Raw genomic sequence first — 22,531 nt, forward strand, 5'->3', positions numbered from 1 at the left:
AAGTTACAATCCAAACACACAGCTGTGCTTGTTTTAACGTGGTGAATCTATCGCGGAAGTTACAATCCAAACACACAGCTGTGCTTGTTTAACGTGGTGACTCTATCGCGGAAGTTACAATCCAAACACACAGCTGTGCTTGTTTTAACGTGGTGCCTCTATCGCGGAAGTTACAATCCAAACACACAGCTGTGCTTGTTTTAACGTGGTGCCTCTATCGAGGAAGTTAGAAGTTACAATCCAAACACACAGCTGTGCTTGTTTTAACGTGGTGCCTCTATTGCGGAAGTTATTATCCAAACACACAGCTGTGCTTGTGTAACGTGGTGCCTCTATCGCGGAAGTTACAATCCAAACACATAGTTGTGCTTGTTTTAACGTGGTGCCTCTGTCGCGGAAGTTACAATCCAAACACAGAGCTGTGCTTGTTTTAACGTGGTGCCTCTATCGCGGAAGTTACAATCCAAACACATAGCTGTGCTTGTTTTAACGTGGTGCCTCTATCACAGAAGTTACAATCCAAACACACAGCTGTGCTTGTTTTAACGTGGTGCCTCTATCGCGGATGTTACAATCCAAACACACAGCTGTGCTCGTGTAACGTGGTGCCTCTATCGCGGAAGTTACAATCTAAACACATAGCTGTGCTTGTTTTAACATGGTTCCTCTGTCGCGGAAGTTACAATCCAAACACACAGCTATGCTTGTGTAACGTGGTGCCTCTATCGCGGAAGTTACAATCCAAACACACAGCTGTGCTTGTTTTAACGTGGTGAATCTATCGCGGAAGTTACAATCCAAACACACAGCTGTGCTTGTTTAACGTGGTGACTCTATCGCGGAAGTTACAATCCAAACACACAGCTGTGCTTGTTTTAACGTGGTGCCTCTATCGCGGAAGTTACAATCCAAACACACAGCTGTGCTTGTTTTAACGTGGTGCCTCTATCGAGGAAGTTAGAAGTTACAATCCAAACACACAGCTGTGCTTGTTTTAACGTGGTGCCTCTATTGCGGAAGTTATTATCCAAACACACAGCTGTGCTTGTGTAACGTGGTGCCTCTATCGCGGAAGTTACAATCCAAACACATAGTTGTGCTTGTTTTAACGTGGTGCCTCTGTCGCGGAAGTTACAATCCAAACACAGAGCTGTGCTTGTTTTAACGTGGTGCCTCTATCGCGGAAGTTACAATCCAAACACATAGCTGTGCTTGTTTTAACGTGGTGCCTCTATCACAGAAGTTACAATCCAAACACACAGCTGTGCTTGTTTTAACGTGGTGCCTCTATCGCGGATGTTACAATCCAAACACACAGCTGTGCTCGTGTAACGTGGTGCCTCTATCGCGGAAGTTACAATCTAAACACATAGCTGTGCTTGTTTTAACATGGTTCCTCTGTCGCGGAAGTTACAATCCAAACACACAGCTATGCTTGTGTAACGTGGTGCCTCTATCGCGGAAGTTACAATCCAAACACACAGCTGTGCTTGTTTTAACGTGGTGCCTCTATCGCGGAAGTTACAATCCAAACACACTGCTGTGCTTGTTTTAACGTGGTGCCTCTGTCGCGGAAGTTACAATCCAAACACACAGCTGTGCTTGTTTTAACGTGGTGCCTCTATCGCGGAAGTTACAATCCAAACACACAGCTGTGCTTGTTTTAACGTGGTGCCTCTGTCGCGGAAGTTACAATCCAAACACAGAGCTGTGCTTGTTTTAACTTGGTGCCTCTATCGCGGAAGTTACAATCCAAACACATAGCTGTGCTTGTTTTAACGTGGTGCCTCTATCACGGAAGTTACAATCCAAACACACAGCTGTGCTTGATTTAACGTGGTGCCTCTATCGAGGAAGTTAGAAGTTACAATCCAAACACACAGCTGTGCTTGTTTTAACGTGGTGCCTCTATTGCGGAAGTTATTATCCAAACACACAGCTGTGCTTGTGTAACGTGGTGCCTCTATCGCGGAAGTTACAATCCAAACACATAGTTGTGCTTGTTTTAACGTGGTGCCTCTGTCGCGGAAGTTACAATCCAAACACAGAGCTGTGCTTGTTTTAACGTGGTGCCTCTATCGCGGAAGTTACAATCCAAACAAATAGCTGTGTTTGTTTTAACGTGGTGCCTCTATCACGGAAGTTACAATCCAAACACACAGCTGTGCTTGTTTTAACGTGGTGCCTCTATCGCGGATGTTACAATCCAAACACACAGCTGTGCTCGTGTAACATGGTGCCTCTATCGCGGAAGTTTAAATCTAAACACATAGCTGTGCTTGTTTTAACATGGTTCCTCTGTCGCGGAAGTTACAATCCAAACACACAGCTATGCTTGTGTAACGTGGTGCCTCTATCGTGGAAGTTACAATCCAAACACACAGCTGTGCTTGTTTTAACGTGGTGCCTCTATCGCGGAAGTTACAATCCAAAAACACAGCTGTGCTCTTTTTAACGTGGTGCCTCTATCGCGGAAGTTACAAACCAAACACACAGCTGTACTTGTTTTAACGTGGTGCCTCTGTCACAGAAGTTACAATCCAAACACACAGCTGTGCTTGTTTTAACGTGGTGCCTCTATCGCGGAAGTAACAATCCAAACACACAGCTTTGCTTGTTTAACGTGGTGCCTCTATCGCGGAAGTTACAATCCAAACAGACAGCTGTGCTTGTTTTAACGTGGTGCCTCTGTTGCAGAAGTTACAATCCAAACACACAGCTGTGCTTGTTTTAATGTGGTGCCTCTGTCGCGGAAGTTACAATCCAAACACACAGCTGTGCTCGTGTAACGTAGTGCCTCTATTGCGGAAGTCACAATCTAAACACATAGCTGTGCTTGTTTTAAAATGGTTCCTCGGTCGCGGAAGTTACAATCCAAACACACAGCTATGATTGTTTTAACGTGGTGCCTCTATCGCGGAAGTTACAACCCAAACACACAGCTGTGCTTGTGTAACGTGGTGCCTCTATCGCGGAAGTTACAATCCAAACACACAGCTGTGCTTGTGTAACGTGGTGCCTCTATCGCGGAAATTAGAAGTTACAATCCAAACACACAGCTGTGCTTGTTTTAACGTGATGCCTCTGTCGCGGAAGTTACTATCCAAACACACAGCTGTGCTTGTTTCAACGTGGTGCCTCTGTCGCGGAGGTTACAATCCAAACACACAGCTGTGCTTGTTTTAACGTGGTGCCTCTATCGCGGAAGTTACAATCCAAACACACAGCTGTGCTTGTGTAACATGGTGCCTCTGGCGCGGAAGTTACAATCCAAACACACTGCTGTGCTTGTTTTAACGTGGTGCCTCTGTCGCGGAAGTTACAATCCAAACACACAGCTGTGCTTGTTTTAATGTGGTGACTCTATCACGGAAGTTACAATCCAAACACATAGCTGTGCTTGTTTTAACGTGGTGCCTCTATCGCGGAAGTTACAATCCAAACACACAGCTGTGCTTGTTTTAACGTGGTGCCTCTATCGCGGAAGTTACAATCCAAACACACAGCTGTGCTTGTTTTAACGTGGTGCCTCTGTTGCGGAAGTTACAATCCAAACATATAGCTGTGCTTGTTTTAACGTGGTGCCTCTATCGCGGAAGTTACAATCCAAACACACAGCTTTGCTTGTTTTAACGTGGTGCCTCTATCGAGGAAGTTAGAAGTTACAATCCAAACACACAGCTGTGCTTGTTTTAACGTGGTGCCTCTATTGCGGAAGTTATTATCCAAACACACAGCTGTGGTTGTTTTAACGTGGTGCCTTTATCGCGGAAGTTACAATCCAAAAACACAGCTGTGCTTGTTTTAACGTGGTGCCTCTATCGCGGAAGTTACAATCCAAACACACAGCTGTGCTTGTTTTAACGTGGTGCCTCTGTCGTGGAAGTTACAATCCAAACACACAGCGGTGCTTGTTTTAACATGGTGCCTCTATCGCGGAAGTTACAATCCAAAAACACAGCTGTGCTTGTTTTAACGTGGTGCCTCTATCGCGGAAGTTACAAACCAAACACACAGCTGTACTTGTTTTAACGTGGTGCCTCTGTCACAGAAGTTACAATCCAAACACACAGCTGTGCTTGTTTTAACGTGGTCCCTCTATCGCGAAAGTTACAATCCAAACACACAGCTGTGCTTGTTTTAACGTGGTGCCTCTATCGAGGAAGTTAGAAGTTACAATCCAAACACACAGCTGTGCTTGTTTTAACGTGGTGCCTCTATTGCGGAAGTTATTATCCAAACACACAGCTGTGCTTGTGTAACGTGGTGCCTCTATCGCGGAAGTTACAATCCAAACACATAGTTGTGCTTGTTTTAACGTGGTGCCTCTGTCGCGGAAGTTACAATCCAAACACACAGCTGTGCTTGTTTTAACGTGGTGTCTCTATCGCGGAAGTTACAATCCAAACATATAGCTGTGCTTGTTTTAACTAGTGCCTCTATCGCGGAAGTTACAATCCAAAAACACAGCTGTGCTTGTTTTAACGTGGTGAATCTATCGCGGAAGTTACAATCCAAACAAACAGCTGTGCTTGTTTAACGTGGTGACTCTATCGCGGAAGTTAGAATCCAAACACACAGCTGTGCTTGTTTTAACGTGGTGCCTCTATCGCGGAAGTTACAATCCAAACACACAGCTGTGCTTGTTTTAACGTGGTGCCTCTATCGAGGAAGTTAGAAGTTACAATCCAAACACACAGCTGTGCTTGTTTTAACGTGGTGCCTCTATTGCGGAAGTTATTATCCAAACACACAGCTGTGCTTGTGTAACGTGGTGCCTCTATCGCAGAAGTTACAATCCAAACACATAGTTGTGCTTGTTTTAACGTGGTGCCTCTGTCGCGGAAGTTACAATCCAAACACAGAGCTGTGCTTGTTTTAACGTGGTGCCTCTATCGCGGAAGTTACAATCCAAACACATAGCTGTGCTTGTTTTAACGTGGTGCCTCTATCACAGAAGTTACAATCCAAACACACAGCTGTGCTTGTTTTAACGTGGTGCCTCTATCGCGGATGTTACAATCCAAACACACAGCTGTGCTCGTGTAACGTGGTGCCTCTATCGCGGAAGTTACAATCTAAACACATAGCTGTGCTTGTTTTAACATGGTTCCTCTGTCGCGGAAGTTACAATCCAAACACACAGCTATGCTTGTGTAACGTGGTGCCTCTATCGCGGAAGTTACAATCCAAACACACAGCTGTGCTTGTTTTAACGTGGTGCCTCTATCGCGGAAGTTACAATCCAAACACACTGCTGTGCTTGTTTTAACGTGGTGCCTCTGTCGCGGAAGTTACAATCCAAACATATAGCTGTGCTTGTTTTAACGTGGTGCCTCTATCGCGGAAGTTACAATCCAAACACACAGCTTTGCTTGTTTTAACGTGGTGCCTCTATCGAGGAAGTTAGAAGTTACAATCCAAACACACAGCTGTGCTTGTTTTAACGTGGTGCCTCTATTGCGGAAGTTATTATCCAAACACACAGCTGTGGTTGTTTTAACGTGGTGCCTTTATCGCGGAAGTTACAATCCAAAAACACAGCTGTGCTTGTTTTAACGTGGTGTCTCTATCGCGGAAGTTACAATCCAAACATATAGCTGTGCTTGTTTTAACTAGTGCCTCTATCGCGGAAGTTACAATCCAAAAACACAGCTGTGCTTGTTTTAACGTGGTGAATCTATCGCGGAAGTTACAATCCAAACAAACAGCTGTGCTTGTTTAACGTGGTGACTCTATCGCGGAAGTTAGAATCCAAACACACAGCTGTGCTTGTTTTAACGTGGTGCCTCTATCGCGGAAGTTACAATCCAAACACACAGCTGTGCTTGTTTTAACGTGGTGCCTCTATCGAGGAAGTTAGAAGTTACAATCCAAACACACAGCTGTGCTTGTTTTAACGTGGTGCCTCTATTGCGGAAGTTATTATCCAAACACACAGCTGTGCTTGTGTAACGTGGTGCCTCTATCGCGGAAGTTACAATCCAAACACATAGTTGTGCTTGTTTTAACGTGGTGCCTCTGTCGCGGAAGTTACAATCCAAACACAGAGCTGTGCTTGTTTTAACGTGGTGCCTCTATCGCGGAAGTTACAATCCAAACACATAGCTGTGCTTGTTTTAACGTGGTGCCTCTATCACAGAAGTTACAATCCAAACACACAGCTGTGCTTGTTTTAACGTGGTGCCTCTATCGCGGATGTTACAATCCAAACACACAGCTGTGCTCGTGTAACGTGGTGCCTCTATCGCGGAAGTTACAATCTAAACACATAGCTGTGCTTGTTTTAACATGGTTCCTCTGTCGCGGAAGTTACAATCCAAACACACAGCTATGCTTGTGTAACGTGGTGCCTCTATCGCGGAAGTTACAATCCAAACACACAGCTGTGCTTGTTTTAACGTGGTGCCTCTATCGCGGAAGTTACAATCCAAACACACTGCTGTGCTTGTTTTAACGTGGTGCCTCTGTCGCGGAAGTTACAATCCAAACATATAGCTGTGCTTGTTTTAACGTGGTGCCTCTATCGCGGAAGTTACAATCCAAACACACAGCTTTGCTTGTTTTAACGTGGTGCCTCTATCGAGGAAGTTAGAAGTTACAATCCAAACACACAGCTGTGCTTGTTTTAACGTGGTGCCTCTATTGCGGAAGTTATTATCCAAACACACAGCTGTGGTTGTTTTAACGTGGTGCCTTTATCGCGGAAGTTACAATCCAAAAACACAGCTGTGCTTGTTTTAACGTGGTGTCTCTATCGCGGAAGTTACAATCCAAACATATAGCTGTGCTTGTTTTAACTAGTGCCTCTATCGCGGAAGTTACAATCCAAAAACACAGCTGTGCTTGTTTTAACGTGGTGAATCTATCGCGGAAGTTACAATCCAAACAAACAGCTGTGCTTGTTTAACGTGGTGACTCTATCGCGGAAGTTAGAATCCAAACACACAGCTGTGCTTGTTTTAACGTGGTGCCTCTATCGCGGAAGTTACAATCCAAACACACAGCTGTGCTTGTTTTAACGTGGTGCCTCTATCGAGGAAGTTAGAAGTTACAATCCAAACACACAGCTGTGCTTGTTTTAACGTGGTGCCTCTATTGCGGAAGTTATTATCCAAACACACAGCTGTGCTTGTGTAACGTGGTGCCTCTATCGCGGAAGTTACAATCCAAACACATAGTTGTGCTTGTTTTAACGTGGTGCCTCTGTCGCGGAAGTTACAATCCAAACACAGAGCTGTGCTTGTTTTAACGTGGTGCCTCTATCGCGGAAGTTACAATCCAAACACATAGCTGTGCTTGTTTTAACGTGGTGCCTCTATCACAGAAGTTACAATCCAAACACACAGCTGTGCTTGTTTTAACGTGGTGCCTCTATCGCGGATGTTACAATCCAAACACACAGCTGTGCTCGTGTAACGTGGTGCCTCTATCGCGGAAGTTACAATCTAAACACATAGCTGTGCTTGTTTTAACATGGTTCCTCTGTCGCGGAAGTTACAATCCAAACACACAGCTATGCTTGTGTAACGTGGTGCCTCTATCGCGGAAGTTACAATCCAAACACACAGCTGTGCTTGTTTTAACGTGGTGCCTCTATCGCGGAAGTTACAATCCAAACACACTGCTGTGCTTGTTTTAACGTGGTGCCTCTGTCGCGGAAGTTACAATCCAAACACACAGCTGTGCTTGTTTTAACGTGGTGCCTCTATCGCGGAAGTTACATTCCAAACACACAGCTGTGCTTGTTTTAACGTGGTGCCTCTGTCGCGGAAGTTACAATCCAAACACAGAGCTGTGCTTGTTTTAACGTGGTGCCTCTATCGCGGAAGTTACAATCCAAACACACAGCTGTGCTTGTTTTAACGTGGTGCCTCTATCGCGGAAGTTACATTCCAAACACACAGCTGTGCTTGTTTTAACGTGGTGCCTCTGTCGCGGAAGTTACAATCCAAACACAGAGCTGTGCTTGTTTTAACGTGGTGCCTCTATCGCGGAAGTTACAATCCAAACACATAGCTGTGCTTGTTTTAACGTGGTGCCTCTATCACGGAAGTTACAATCCAAACACACAGCTGTGCTTGATTTAACGTGGTGCCTCTATCGAGGAAGTTAGAAGTTACAATCCAAACACACAGCTGTGCTTGTTTTAACGTGGTGCCTCTATTGCGGAAGTTATTATCCAAACACACAGCTGTGCTCGTGTAACGTGGTGCCTCTATCGCGGAAGTTTAAATCTAAACACATAGCTGTGCTTGTTTTAACATGGTTCCTCTGTCGCGGAAGTTACAATCCAAACACACAGCTATGCTTGTGTAACGTGGTGCCTCTATCGTGGAAGTTACAATCCAAACACACAGCTGTGCTTGTTTTAACGTGGTGCCTCTATCGCGGAAGTTACAATCCAAAAACACAGCTGTGCTCTTTTTAACGTGGTGCCTCTATCGCGGAAGTTACAAACCAAACACACAGCTGTACTTGTTTTAACGTGGTGCCTCTGTCACAGAAGTTACAATCCAAACACACAGCTGTGCTTGTTTTAACGTGGTGCCTCTATCGCGGAAGTAACAATCCAAACACACAGCTTTGCTTGTTTAACGTGGTGCCTCTATCGCGGAAGTTACAATCCAAACAGACAGCTGTGCTTGTTTTAACGTGGTGCCTCTGTTGCAGAAGTTACAATCCAAACACACAGCTGTGCTTGTTTTAATGTGGTGCCTCTGTCGCGGAAGTTACAATCCAAACACATAGCTGTGCTTGTTTTAACGTGGTGAATCTATCGCGGAAGTTACAATCCAAACAAACAGCTGTGCTTGTTTAACGTGGTGCCTCTATCGCGGAAGTTACAATCCAAACACACAGCTGTGCTTGTTTTAACGTGGTGCCTCTGTTGCGGAAGTTACAATCCAAACACAAAGCTGTGCTTGTTTTAACGTGGTGCCTCTATCGAGGAAGTTAGAAGTTACAATCCAAACACACAGCTGTGCTTGTTTTAACGTGGTTTCTCTATTGCGGAAGTTATTATCCAAACACACAGCTGTGCTTGTGTAACGTGGTGCCTCTATCGCGGAAGTTACAATCCAAACACATAGTTGTGCTTGTTTTAACGTGGTGCCTCTGTCGCGGAAGTTACAATCCAAACACACAGCTGTGCTTGTTTTAACGTGGTGTCTCTATCGCGGAAGTTACAATCCAAACATATAGCTGTGCTTGTTTTAACGTGGTGCCTCTGTCGCGTAAGTTACAATCCAAACACATAGCTGTGCTTGTTTTAACGTGGTGCCTCTATTGCGGAAGTTACAATCCAAACACACAGCTGTGCTCGTGTAACGTGGTGCCTCTATCACGGAAGTCAAAATCTAAACACATAGCTGTGCTTGTTTTAAAATGGTTCCTCTGTCGCGGAAGTTACAATCCAAACACACGGCTATGCTTGTTTTAACGTGGTGCCTCTATCGCGGAAGTTACAATCCAAACACACAGCTGTGCTTGTGTAACGTGGTGCCTCTATCGCGGAAATTAGAAATTACAATCCAAACACACAGCTGTGCTTGTTTTAACGTGATGCCTCTGTCGCGGAAGTTACAATCCAAACACACAGCTATGCTTGTTTTAACGTGGTGCCTCTATCGCGGAAGTTACAATCCAAACACACAGCTGTGCTTGTGTAACGTGGTGCCTCTATCGCGGAAGTTACAATCCAAACACACAGCTGTGCTTGTGTAACGTCGTGCCTCTATCGCGGAAATTAGAAGTTACAATCCAAACACACAGCTGTGCTTGTTTTAACGTGATGCCTCTGTCGCGGAAGTTACTATCCAAACACACAGCTGTGCTTGTTTTAACGTGGTGCCTCTGTCGTGGAGGTTACAATCCAAACACACAGCTGTGCTTGTTTTAACGTGGTGCCTCTATCGCGGAAGTTACAATCCAAACACACAGCTGTGCTTGTGTAACATGGTGCCTCTGGCGCGGAAGTTACAATCCAAACACACAGCTGTGCTTGTTTTAACGTGGTGCCTCTGTCGCGGAAGTTACAATCCAAACACACAGCTGTGCTTGTTTTAACGTGGTGCCTCTATCACGGAAGTTACAATCCAAACACATAGCTGTGCTTGTTTTAACGTGGTGCCTCTATCGCGGAAGTTACAATCCAAACACACAGCTGTGCTTGTTTTAACGTGGTGCCTCTATCGCGGAATTTACAATCCAAACACACAGCTGTGCTTGTTTTAACGTGGTGCCTCTGTTGCGGAAGTTACAATCCAAACATATAGCTGTGCTTGTTTTAACGTGGTGCCTCTATCGCGGAAGTTACAATCCAAACACAGCTGTGCTTGTTTTAACGTGGTGCCTCTATCGAGGAAGTTAGAAGTTACAATCCAAACACACAGCTGTGCTTGTTTTAACGTGGTGCCTCTATTGCGGAAGTTATTATCAAAACACACAGCTGTGCTTGTTTTAACGTGGTGCCTCTATCGCGGAAGTTACAATCCAAACACACAGCTGTGCTTGTTTTAACGTGGTGCCTCTATCGCGGAAGTTACAATCCAAACACACAGCTGTGCTTGTGTAACGTGGTGCCTCTATCGCGGAAATTAGAAATTACAATCCAAACACACAGCTTTGCTTGTTTTAACGTGATGCCTCTGTCGCGGAAGTTACAATCCAAACACACAGCTTTGCTTGTTTTAACGTGGTGCCTCTATCGAGGAAATTAGAAGTTACAATCCAAACACACAGCTGTGCTTGTTTTAACGTGGTGCCTCTATTGCGGAAGTTATTATCCAAACACACAGCTGTGGTTGTTTTAACGTGGTGCCTTTATCGCGGAAGTTACAATCCAAAAACACAGCTGTGCTTGTTTTAACGTGGTGCCTCTATCGCGGAAGTTACAATCTAAACACACAGCTGTGCTTGTTTTAACGTGGTGCCTCTGTCGTGGAAGTTACAATCCAAACACACAGCGGTGCTTGTTTTAACATGGTGCCTCTATCGCGGAAGTTACAATCCAAAAACACAGCTGTGCTTGTTTTAACGTGGTGCCTCTATCGCGGAAGTTACAAACCAAACACACAGCTGTACTTGTTTTAACGTGGTGCCTCTGTCACAGAAGTTACAATCCAAACACACAGCTGTGCTTGTTTTAACGTGGTGCCTCTATCGCGAAAGTTACAATCCAAACACACAGCTGTGCTTGTTTTAACGTGGTGCCTCTATCGAGGAAGTTAGAAGTTACAATCCAAACACACAGCTGTGCTTGTTTTAACGTGGTGCCTCTATTGCGGAAGTTATTATCCAAACACACAGCTGTGCTTGTGTAACGTGGTGCCTCTATCGCGGAAGTTACAATCCAAACACATAGTTGTGCTTGTTTTAACGTGGTGCCTCTGTCGCGGAAGTTACAATCCAAACACACAGCTGTGCTTGTTTTAACGTGGTGTCTCTATCGCGGAAGTTACAATCCAAACATATAGCTGTGCTTGTTTTAACGTGGTGCCTCTGTCGCGTAAGTTACAATCCAAACACATAGCTGTGCTTGTTTTAACGTGGTGCCTCTATTGCGGAAGTTACAATCCAAACACACAGCTGTGCTCGTGTAACGTGGTCCCTCTATCACGGAAGTCAAAATCTAAACACATAGCTGTGCTTGTTTTAAAATGGTTCCTCTGTCGCGGAAGTTACAATCCAAACACACAGCTATGCTTGTTTTAACGTGGTGCCTCTATCGCGGAAGTTACAATCCAAACACACAGCTGTGCTTGTGTAACGTGATGCCTCTATCGCGGAAATTAGAAATTACAATCCAAACACACAGCTGTGCTTGTTTTAACGTGATGCCTCTGTCGCGGAAGTTACAATCCAAACACACAGCTATGCTTGTTTTAACGTGGTGCCTCTATCGCGGAAGTTACAATCCAAACACACAGCTGTGCTTGTGTAACGTGGTGCCTCTATCGCGGAAGTTACAATCCAAACACACAGCTGTGCTTGTGTAACGTGGTGCCTCTATCGCGGAAATTAGAAGTTACAATCCAAACACAAAGCTGTGCTTGTTTTAACGTGATGCCTCTGTCGCGGAAGTTACTATCCAAACACACAGCTGTGCTTGTTTTAACGTGGTGCCTCTGTCGTGGAGGTTACAATCCAAACACACAGCTGTGCTTGTTTTAACGTGGTGCCTCTATCGCGGAAGTTACAATCCAAACACACAGCTGTGCTTGTGTAACATGGTGCCTCTGGCGCGGAAGTTACAATCCAAACACACAGCTGTGCTTGTTTTAACGTGGTGCCTCTGTCGCGGAAGTTACAATCCAAACACACAGCTGTGCTTGTTTTAGTGTGGTGCCTCTATCACGGAAGTTACAATCCAAACACATAGCTGTGCTTGTTTTAACGTGGTGCCTCTATCGCGGAAGTTACAATCCAAACACACAGCTGTGCTTGTTTTAACGTGGTGCCTCTATCGCGGAAGTTACAATCCAAACACACAGCTGTGCTTGTTTTAACGTGGTGCCTCTGTTGCGGAAGTTACAATCCAAACATATAGCTGTGCTTGTTTTAACGTGGTGCCTCTATCGCGGAAGTTACAATCCAAACACAGCTGTGCTTGTTTTAACGTGGTGCCTCTATCGAGGAAGTTAGAAGTTACAATCCAAACACACAGCTGTGCTTGTTTTAACGTGGTGCCTCTATTGCGGAAGTTATTATCAAAACACACAGCTGTGCTTGTTTTAACGTGGTGCCTCTATCGCGGAAGTTACAATCCAAACACACAGCTGTGCTTGTTTTAACGTGGTGCCTCTATCGCGGAAGTTACAATCCAAACACACAGCTGTGCTTGTGTAACGTGGTGCCTCTATCGCGGAAATTAGAAATTACAATCCAAACACACAGCTGTGCTTGTTTTAACGTGATGCCTCTGTCGCGGAAGTTACAATCCAAACACACAGCTATGCTTGTTTTAACGTGGTGCCTCTATCGCGGAAGTTACAATCCAAACACACAGCTGTGCTTGTGTAACGTGGTGCCTCTATCGCGGAAGTTACAATCCAAACACACAGCTGTGCTTGTGTAACGTGGTGCCTCTATCGCGGAAATTAGAAGTTACAATCCAAACACACAGCTGTGCTTGTTTTAACGTGATGCCTCTGTCGCGGAAGTTACTATCCAAACACACAGCTGTGCTTGTTTTAACGTGGTGCCTCTGTCGTGGAGGTTACAATCCAAACACACAGCTGTGCTTGTTTTAACGTGGTGCCTCTATCGCGGAAGTTACAATCCAAACACACAGCTGTGCTTGTGTAACATGGTGCCTCTGGCGCGGAAGTTACAATCCAAACACAAAGCTGTGCTTGTTTTAACGTGGTGCCTCTGTCGCGGAAGTTACAATCCAAACACACAGCTGTGCTTGTTTTAACGTGGTGCCTCTGTTGCGGAAGTTACAATCCAAACATATAGCTGTGCTTGTTTTAACGTGGTGCCTCTATCGCGGAAGTTACAATCCAAACACACAGCTATGCTTGTTTTAACGTGGTGCCTATATTGCGGAAGTTACAATCCAAACACACAGCTGTGCTTGTGTAACGTGGTGCCTCTATCGCGGAAATTAGAAGTTACAATCCAAACACACAGCTGTGCTTGTTTTAACGTGATGCCTCTGTCGCGGAAGTTACTATCCAAACACACAGCTGTGCTTGTTTTAACGTGGTGCCTCTGTCGCGGAGGTTACAATCCAAACACACAGCTGTGCTTGTTTTAACGTGGTGCCTCTATCGCGGAAGTTACAATCCAAACACACAGCTGTGCTTGTGGAACATGGTGCCTCTGGCGCGGAAGTTACAATCCAAACACACAGCTGTGCTTGTTTTAACGTGGTGCCTCTATCGCGGAAGTTACAATCCAAACACACAGCTGTGCTTGTTTTAACGTGGTGCCTCTATCGCGGAAGTAACAATCCAAACACACACAGATGCTTGTTTAACGTGGTGCCTCTATCGCGGAAGTTACAAACAAAACACACAGTTGTGCTTGTTTTAACGTGGTGCCTCTGTCTCAGATGTTACAATCCAAACACACAGCTGTGCTTGTTTTAATGTGGTGCCTCTGTCGCGGAATTTACAATCCAAAAACACAGCTGTGCTTGTTTTAACGTGGTGCCTCTATCGCGGAAGTTACAAACCAAACACACAGCTGTACTTGTTTTAACGTGGTGCCTCTGTCACAGAAGTTACAATCCAAACACACAGCTGTGCTTGTTTTAACGTGGTGCCTCTATCGCGAAAGTTACAATCCAAACACACAGCTGTGCTTGTTTTAACGTGGTGCCTCTATCGAGGAAGTTAGAAGTTACAATCCAAACACACAGCTGTGCTTGTTTTAACGTGGTGCCTCTATTGCGGAAGTTATTATCCAAACACACAGCTGTGCTTGTGTAACGTGGTGCCTCTATCGCGGAAGTTACAATCCAAACACATAGTTGTGCTTGTTTTAACGTGGTGCCTCTGTCGCGGAAGTTACAATCCAAACACACAGCTGTGCTTGTTTTAACGTGGTGTCTCTATCGCGGAAGTTACAATCCAAACATATAGCTGTGCTTGTTTTAACGTGGTGCCTCTGTCGCGTAAGTTACAATCGAAACACACAGCTGTGCTTGTTTTAACGTGGTGCCTCTATTGCGGAAGTTACAATCCAAACACACAGCTGTGCTCGTGTAACGTGGTGCCTCTATTAAGGAAGTCAAAATCTAAACACATAGTTGTGCTTGTTTTAAAATGGTTCCTCTGTCGCGGAAGTTACAATCCAAACACACAGCTATGCTTGTTTTAATGTGGTGCCTCTATCGCGGAAGTTACAATCCAAACACACAGCTGTGCTTGTGTAACGTGGTGCCTCTATCGCGGAAATTAGAAGTTACAATCCAAACACACAGCTGTGCTTGTTTTAACGTGATGCCTCTGTCGCGGAAGTTACAATCCAAACACACAGCTATGCTTGTTTTAACGTGGTGCCTCTATCGCGGAAGTTACAATCCAAACACACAGCTGTGCTTGTGTAACGTGGTGCCTCTATCGCGGAAGTTACAATCCAAACACACAGCTGTGCTTGTGTAACGTGGTGCCTCTATCGCGGAAATTAGAAGTTACAATCCAAACACACAGCTGTGCTTGTTTTAACGTGATGCCTCTGTCGCGGAAGTTACTATCCAAACACACAGCTGTGCTTGTTTTAACGTGGTGCCTCTGTCGCGGAGGTTACAATCCAAACACACAGCTGTGCTTGTTTTAACGTGGTGCCTCTATCGCGGAAGTTACAATCCAAACACACAGCTGTGCTTGTGTAACATGGTGCCTTTGGCGCGGAAGTTACAATCCAAACACACAGCTGTGCTTGTTTTAACGTGGTGCCTCTGTCGTGGAAGTTACAATCCAAACACACAGCTGTGCTTGTTTTAACATGGTGCCTCTATCGCGGAAGTTACAATCCAAAAACACAGCTGTGCTTGTTTTAACGTGGTGCTTCTATCGCGGAAGTTACAAACCAAACACACAGCTGTACTTGTTTTAACGTGGTGCCTCTGTCACAGAAGTTACAATCCAAACACACAGCTGTGCTTGTTTTAACGTGGTGCCTCTATCGCGAAAGTTACAATCCAAACACACAGCTGTGCTTGTTTTAACGTGGTGCCTCTATCGAGGAAGTTAGAAGTTACAATCCAAACACACAGCTGTGCTTGTTTTAACGTGGTGCCTCTATTTCGGAAGTTACAATCCAAACACACAGCTGTGCTCGTGTAACGTGGTGCCTCTATCACGGCAGTCAAAATCTAAACACATAGCTGTGCTTGTTTTAAAATGGTTCCTCTGTCGCGGAAGTTACAATCCAAACACACAGCTATGCTTGTTTTAACGTGGTGCCTATATTGCGGAAGTTACAATCCAAACACACAGCTGTGCTTATGTAACGTGGTGCCTCTATCGCGGAAATTAGAAGTTACAATCCAAACACACAGCTGTGCTTGTTTTAACGTGATGCCTCTGTCGCGGAAGTTACTATCCAAACACACAGCTGTGCTTGTTTTAACGTGGTGCCTCTGTCGCGGAGGTTACAATCCAAACACACAGCTGTGCTTGTTTTAACGTGGTGCCTCTATCGCGGAAGTTACAATCCAAACACACAGCTGTGCTTGTGTAACATGGTGCCTCTGGCGCGGAAGTTACAATCCAAACACACAGCTGTGCTTGTTTTAACGTGGTGCCTCTATCGCGGAAGTTACAATCCAAACACACAGCTGTGCTTGTTTTAACGTGGTGCCTCTATCGCGGAAGTAACAATCCAAACACACACAGATGCTTGTTTAACGTGGTGCCTCTATCGCGGAAGTTACAAACAAAACACACAGTTGTGCTTGTTTTAACGTGGTGCCTCTGTCTCAGATGTTACAATCCAAACACACAGCTGTGCTTGTTTTAATGTGGTGCCTCTGTCGCGGAATTTACAATCCAAAAACACAGCTGTGCTTGTTTTAACGTGGTGCCTCTATCGCGGAAGTTACAAACCAAACACACAGCTGTACTTGTTTTAACGTGGTGCCTCTGTCACAGAAGTTACAATCCAAACACACAGCTGTGCTTGTTTTAACGTGGTGCCTCTATCGCGAAAGTTACAATCCAAACACACAGCTGTGCTTGTTTTAACGTGGTGCCTCTATCGAGGAAGTTAGAAGTTACAATCCAAACACACAGCTGTGCTTGTTTTAACGTGGTGCCTCTATTGCGGAAGTTATTATCCAAACACACAGCTGTGCTTGTGTAACGTGGTGCCTCTATCGCGGAAGTTACAATCCAAACACATAGTTGTGCTTGTTTTAACGTGGTGCCTCTGTCGCGGAAGTTACAATCCAAACACACAGCTGTGCTTGTTTTAACGTGGTGTCTCTATCGCGGAAGTTACAATCCAAACATATAGCTGTGCTTGTTTTAACGTGGTGCCTCTGTCGCGTAAGTTACAATCGAAACACACAGCTGTGCTTGTTTTAACGTGGTGCCTATATTGCGGAAGTTACAATCCAAACACACATCTGTGCTCGTGTAACGTGGTGCCTCTATCACGGAAGTCAAAATCTAAACACATAGCTGTGCTTGTTTTAACCTGTTGGGTCTAGGGGGCAGCATTTGCACGTCTGGATAAAAAAAATGTACCCGATTTAATCTGGTTACTAATCCTACCCAGTAACTACAATATGCATATACTTATTATATATGGATAGAAAACACTCTAAAGTTTCCAAAACTGTTTGAATGGTGTCTGTGAGTATAACAGAACTCATTTGGCAGGCAAAACCCTGAGACATTTTCTGACAGGAAGTGGATACCTGATGTGTTGTATTGACTTTAAACCTATCCCATTGAAAAACACAGGGGTTTAGGAATATTTTGGCACTTCCTATTGCTTCCACTAGATGTCACCAGCCTTTACAAAGTGTTTTGAGTCTTCTGGAGGGAGATCTGACCGAACAAGAGCCATGGAACGTTGATGTCCCATTAGACACCTGGCGCGCTAGTTCATGTTGGGTACCCTCGTTCCAATACGTTATAAAAGAGTATGCATTCGTCCACCTTGAATATTATTCATGTTCTGGTTAAAAAAGGCCCTAATGATTTATGCTATACAACGTTTGACATGTTTGAACGAACGGAAATATATTTTTTCCCCTCGTTCATGACGAGAAGTCCGGCTGGCTTACATCATGTGCTAACGAGACGGAGATTTTTGGACATAAATGATTAGCTTTTTTGAACAAAACTACATTCGTTATGGACCTGTGATACCTGGAAGTGACATCTGATGAAGAGAATCAAAGGTAATGGATTATTTACATAGTATTTTCGATTTTAGATCTCCCCAACATGACGTCTAGTCTGTATCGCAACGCGTATTTTTCTGGGCGCAGTGCTCAGATTATTGCAAAGTGTGATTTCCCAGTAAGGTTATTTTTAAATCTGGCAAGTTGATTGCGTTCAAAAGATGTAAATCTATAATTCTTTAAATGACAATATAATATTTTACCAATGTTTTCTAATTTTAATTATTTAATTTGTGACGCTGACTTGACTGCCGGTTATTGGAGGGAAACGATTTCCTCAACATCAATGCCATAGTAAAACGCTGTTTTTTGATATAAATATGAACTTGATAGAACTAAAAATGCATGCATTGTCTAACATAATGTCCTAGGAGTGTCATCTGATGGAGATTGTAAAAGGTTAGTGCATCATTTTAGCTGGTTTTATGGTTTTGGTGACCCTGTCTTTGACTTGACAAAACATTACACACAACTCTTGTAAATGTACTGTCCTAACATACTCTAAATTTATGCTTTCGCCGTAAAACCTTTTTGAAATCGTAAAACGTGGTTAGATTAAGGAGATGTTTATCTTTCAAATGGTGTAACATAGTTGTATTTTTGAAAAATTTGAATTTTGACATTTATTTGGATTCAAATTTGCCGCTCTTGAAATGCACCTGCTGTTGATGGAGTGCACCACGGGTGGCACGCTAGCGTCCCACCTAGCCCCAAGAGGTTAAAATGGTTCCTCTGTCGCGGAAGTTACAATCCAAACACACAGCTGTGCTTGTGTAACGTGGTGCCTCTATCGCGGAAATTAGAAGTTACAATCCAAACACACAGCTGTGCTTGTTTTAACGTGATGCCTCTGTCGCGGAAGTTACAATCCAAACACACAGCTATGCTTGTTTTAACGTGGTGCCTCTATCGCGGAAGTTACAATCCAAACACACAGCTGTGCTTGTGTAACGTGGTGCCTCTATCGCGGAAGTTACAATCCAAACACACAGCTGTGCTTGTGTAACGTGGTGCCTCTATCGCGGAAATTAGAAGTTACAATCCAAACACACAGCTGTGCTTGTTTTAACGTGATGCCTCTGTCGCGGAAGTTACTATCCAAACACACAGCTGTGCTTGTTTTAACGTGGTGCCTCTGTCGCGGAGGTTACAATCCAAACACACAGCTGTGCTTGTTTTAACGTGGTGCCTCTATCGCGGAAGTTACAATCCAAACACACAGCTGTGCTTGTGTAACATGGTGCCTTTGGCGCGGAAGTTACAATCCAAACACACAGCTGTGCTTGTTTTAACGTGGTGCCTCTGTCGATGAAGTTACAATCCAAACACACAGCTGTGCTTGTTTTAACGTGGTGCCTCTATCACGGAAGTTACAATCCAAACACATAGCTGTGCTTGTTTTAACGTGGTGCCTCTATCGCGGAAGTTACAATCCAAACACACAGCTGTGCTTGTTTTAACGTGGTGCCTCTATCGCGGAAGTTACAATCCAAACACACAGCTGTGCTTGTTTTAACGTGGTGCCTCTGTTGCGGAAGTTACAATCCAAACATATAGCTGTGCTTGTTTTAACGTGGTGCCTCTATCGCGGAAGTTACAATCCAAACACAGCTGTGCTTGTTTTAACATGGTGCTTCTATCTAGGAAGTTAGAAGTTACAATCCAAACACACAGCTGTGCTTGTTTTAACGTGGTGCCTCTATTGCGGAAGTTATTATCAAAACACACAGCTGTGCTTGTTTTAACGTGGTGCCTCTATCGCGGAAGTTACAATCCAAACACACAGCTGTGCTTGTTTTAACGTGGTGCCTCTATCGCGGAAGTTACAATCCAAACACACAGCTGTGCTTGTTTTAACGTGGTGCCTCTGTCGTGGAAGTTACAATCCAAACACACAGCTGTGCTTGTTTTAACATGGTGCCTCTATCGCGGAAGTTACAATCCAAAAACACAGCTGTGCTTGTTTTAACGTGATGCCTCTGTCGCGGAAGTTACTATCCAAACACACAGCTGTGCTTGTTTTAACGTGGTGCCTCTGTCGCGGAGGTTACAATCCAAACACACAGCTGTGCTTGTTTTAACGTGGTGCCTCTATCGCGGAAGTTACAATCCAAACACACAGCTGTGCTTGTGTAACATGGTGCCTCTGGCGCGGAAGTTACAATCCAAACACACATCTGTGCTTGTTTTAACGTGGTGCCTCTGTCGCGGAAGTTACAATCCAAACACACAGCTGTGCTTGTTTTAACGTGGTGCCTCTATCACGGAAGTTACAATCCAAACACATAGCTGTGCTTGTTTTAACGTGGTGCCTCTATCGCGGAAGTTACAATCCAAACACACAGCTGTGCTTGTTTTAACGTGGTGCCTCTATCGCGGAAGTTACAATCCAAACACACAGCTGTGCTTGTTTTAACGTGGTGCCTCTGTTGCGGAAGTTACAATCCAAACATATAGCTGTGCTTGTTTTAATGTGGTGCCTCTGTCGCGTAAGTTACAATCGAAACACACAGCTGTGCTTGTTTTAACGTGGTGCCTCTATTGCGGAAGTTACAATCCAAACACACAGCTGTGCTCGTGTAACGTGGTGCCTCTATCACGGAAGTCAAAATCTAAACACATAGCTGTGCTTGTTTTAAAATGGTTCCTCTGTCGCGGAAGTTACAATCCAAACACACAGCTATGCTTGTTTTAACGTGGTGCCTCTATCGCGGAAGTTACAATCCAAACACACAGCTGTGCTTGTGTAACGTGGTGCCTCTATCGCGGAAATTAGAAGTTACAATCCAAACACACAGCTGTGCTTGTTTTAACGTGATGCCTCTGTCGCGGAAGTTACAATCCAAACACACAGCTATGCTTGTTTTAACGTGGTGCCTCTATCGCGGAAGTTACAATCCAAACACACAGCTGTGCTTGTGTAACGTGGTGCCTCTATCGCGGAAATTAGAAGTTACAATCCAAACACACAGCTGTGCTTGTTTTAACGTGATGCCTCTGTCGCGGAAGTTACTATCCAAACACACAGCTGTGCTTGTTTTAACGTGGTGCCTCTGTCGCGGAGGTTACAATCCAAACACACAGCTGTGCTTGTTTTAACGTGGTGCCTCTATCGCGGAAGTTACAATCCAAACACACAGCTGTGCTTGTGTAACATGGTGCCTTTGGCGCGGAAGTTACAATCCAAACACACAGCTGTGCTTGTTTTAACGTGGTGCCTCTGTCGCGGAAGTTACAATCCAAACACACAGCTGTGCTTGTTTTAACGTGGTGCCTCTATCGCGGAAGTTACAATCCAAACACACAGCTGTGCTTGTTTTAACGTGGTGCCTCTATCGCGGAAGTTACAAACCAAACACACAGCTGTGCTTGTTTTAACGTGGTGCCTCTGTCGCGGAAGTTACAATCCAAACACACAGCTGTGCTTGTTTTAACGTGGTGCCTCTGTCGCGGAAGTTACAATCCAAACACACAGCTGTGCTTGTTTTAACGTGGTGCCTCTATCGAGGAAGTTAGAAGTTACAATCCAAACACACAGCTGTGCTTGTTTTAACGTGGTGCCTCTATTTCGGAAGTTACAATCCAAACACACAGCTGTGCTCGTGTAACGTGGTGCCTCTATCACGGCAGTCAAAATCTAAACACATAGCTGTGCTTGTTTTAAAATGGTTCCTCTGTCGCGGAAGTTACAATCCAAACACACAGCTATGCTTGTTTTAACGTGGTGCCTATATTGCGGAAGTTACAATCCAAACACACAGCTGTGCTTATGTAACGTGGTGCCTCTATCGCGGAAATTAGAAGTTACAATCCAAACACACAGCTGTGCTTGTTTTAACGTGATGCCTCTGTCGCGGAAGTTACTATCCAAACACACAGCTGTGCTTGTTTTAACGTGGTGCCTCTGTCGCGGAGGTTACAATCCAAACACACAGCTGTGCTTGTTTTAACGTGGTGCCTCTATCGCGGAAGTTACAATCCAAACACACAGCTGTGCTTGTGTAACATGGTGCCTCTGGCGCGGAAGTTACAATCCAAACACACAGCTGTGCTTGTTTTAACGTGGTGCCTCTATCGCGGAAGTTACAATCCAAACACACAGCTGTGCTTGTTTTAACGTGGTGCCTCTATCGCGGAAGTAACAATCCAAACACACACAGATGCTTGTTTAACGTGGTGCCTCTATCGCGGAAGTTACAAACAAAACACACAGTTGTGCTTGTTTTAACGTGGTGCCTCTGTCTCAGATGTTACAATCCAAACACACAGCTGTGCTTGTTTTAATGTGGTGCCTCTGTCGCGGAATTTACAATCCAAAAACACAGCTGTGCTTGTTTTAACGTGGTGCCTCTATCGCGGAAGTTACAAACCAAACACACAGCTGTACTTGTTTTAACGTGGTGCCTCTGTCACAGAAGTTACAATCCAAACACACAGCTGTGCTTGTTTTAACGTGGTGCCTCTATCGCGAAAGTTACAATCCAAACACACAGCTGTGCTTGTTTTAACGTGGTGCCTCTATCGAGGAAGTTAGAAGTTACAATCCAAACACACAGCTGTGCTTGTTTTAACGTGGTGCCTCTATTGCGGAAGTTATTATCCAAACACACAGCTGTGCTTGTGTAACGTGGTGCCTCTATCGCGGAAGTTACAATCCAAACACAT

This window comes from Salmo salar, chromosome 17 (assembly GCF_965601325.2).
Source record: "Salmo salar chromosome 17, fSalSal1, whole genome shotgun sequence".
Taxonomy (NCBI): Eukaryota; Metazoa; Chordata; class Actinopteri; order Salmoniformes; family Salmonidae; genus Salmo; species Salmo salar.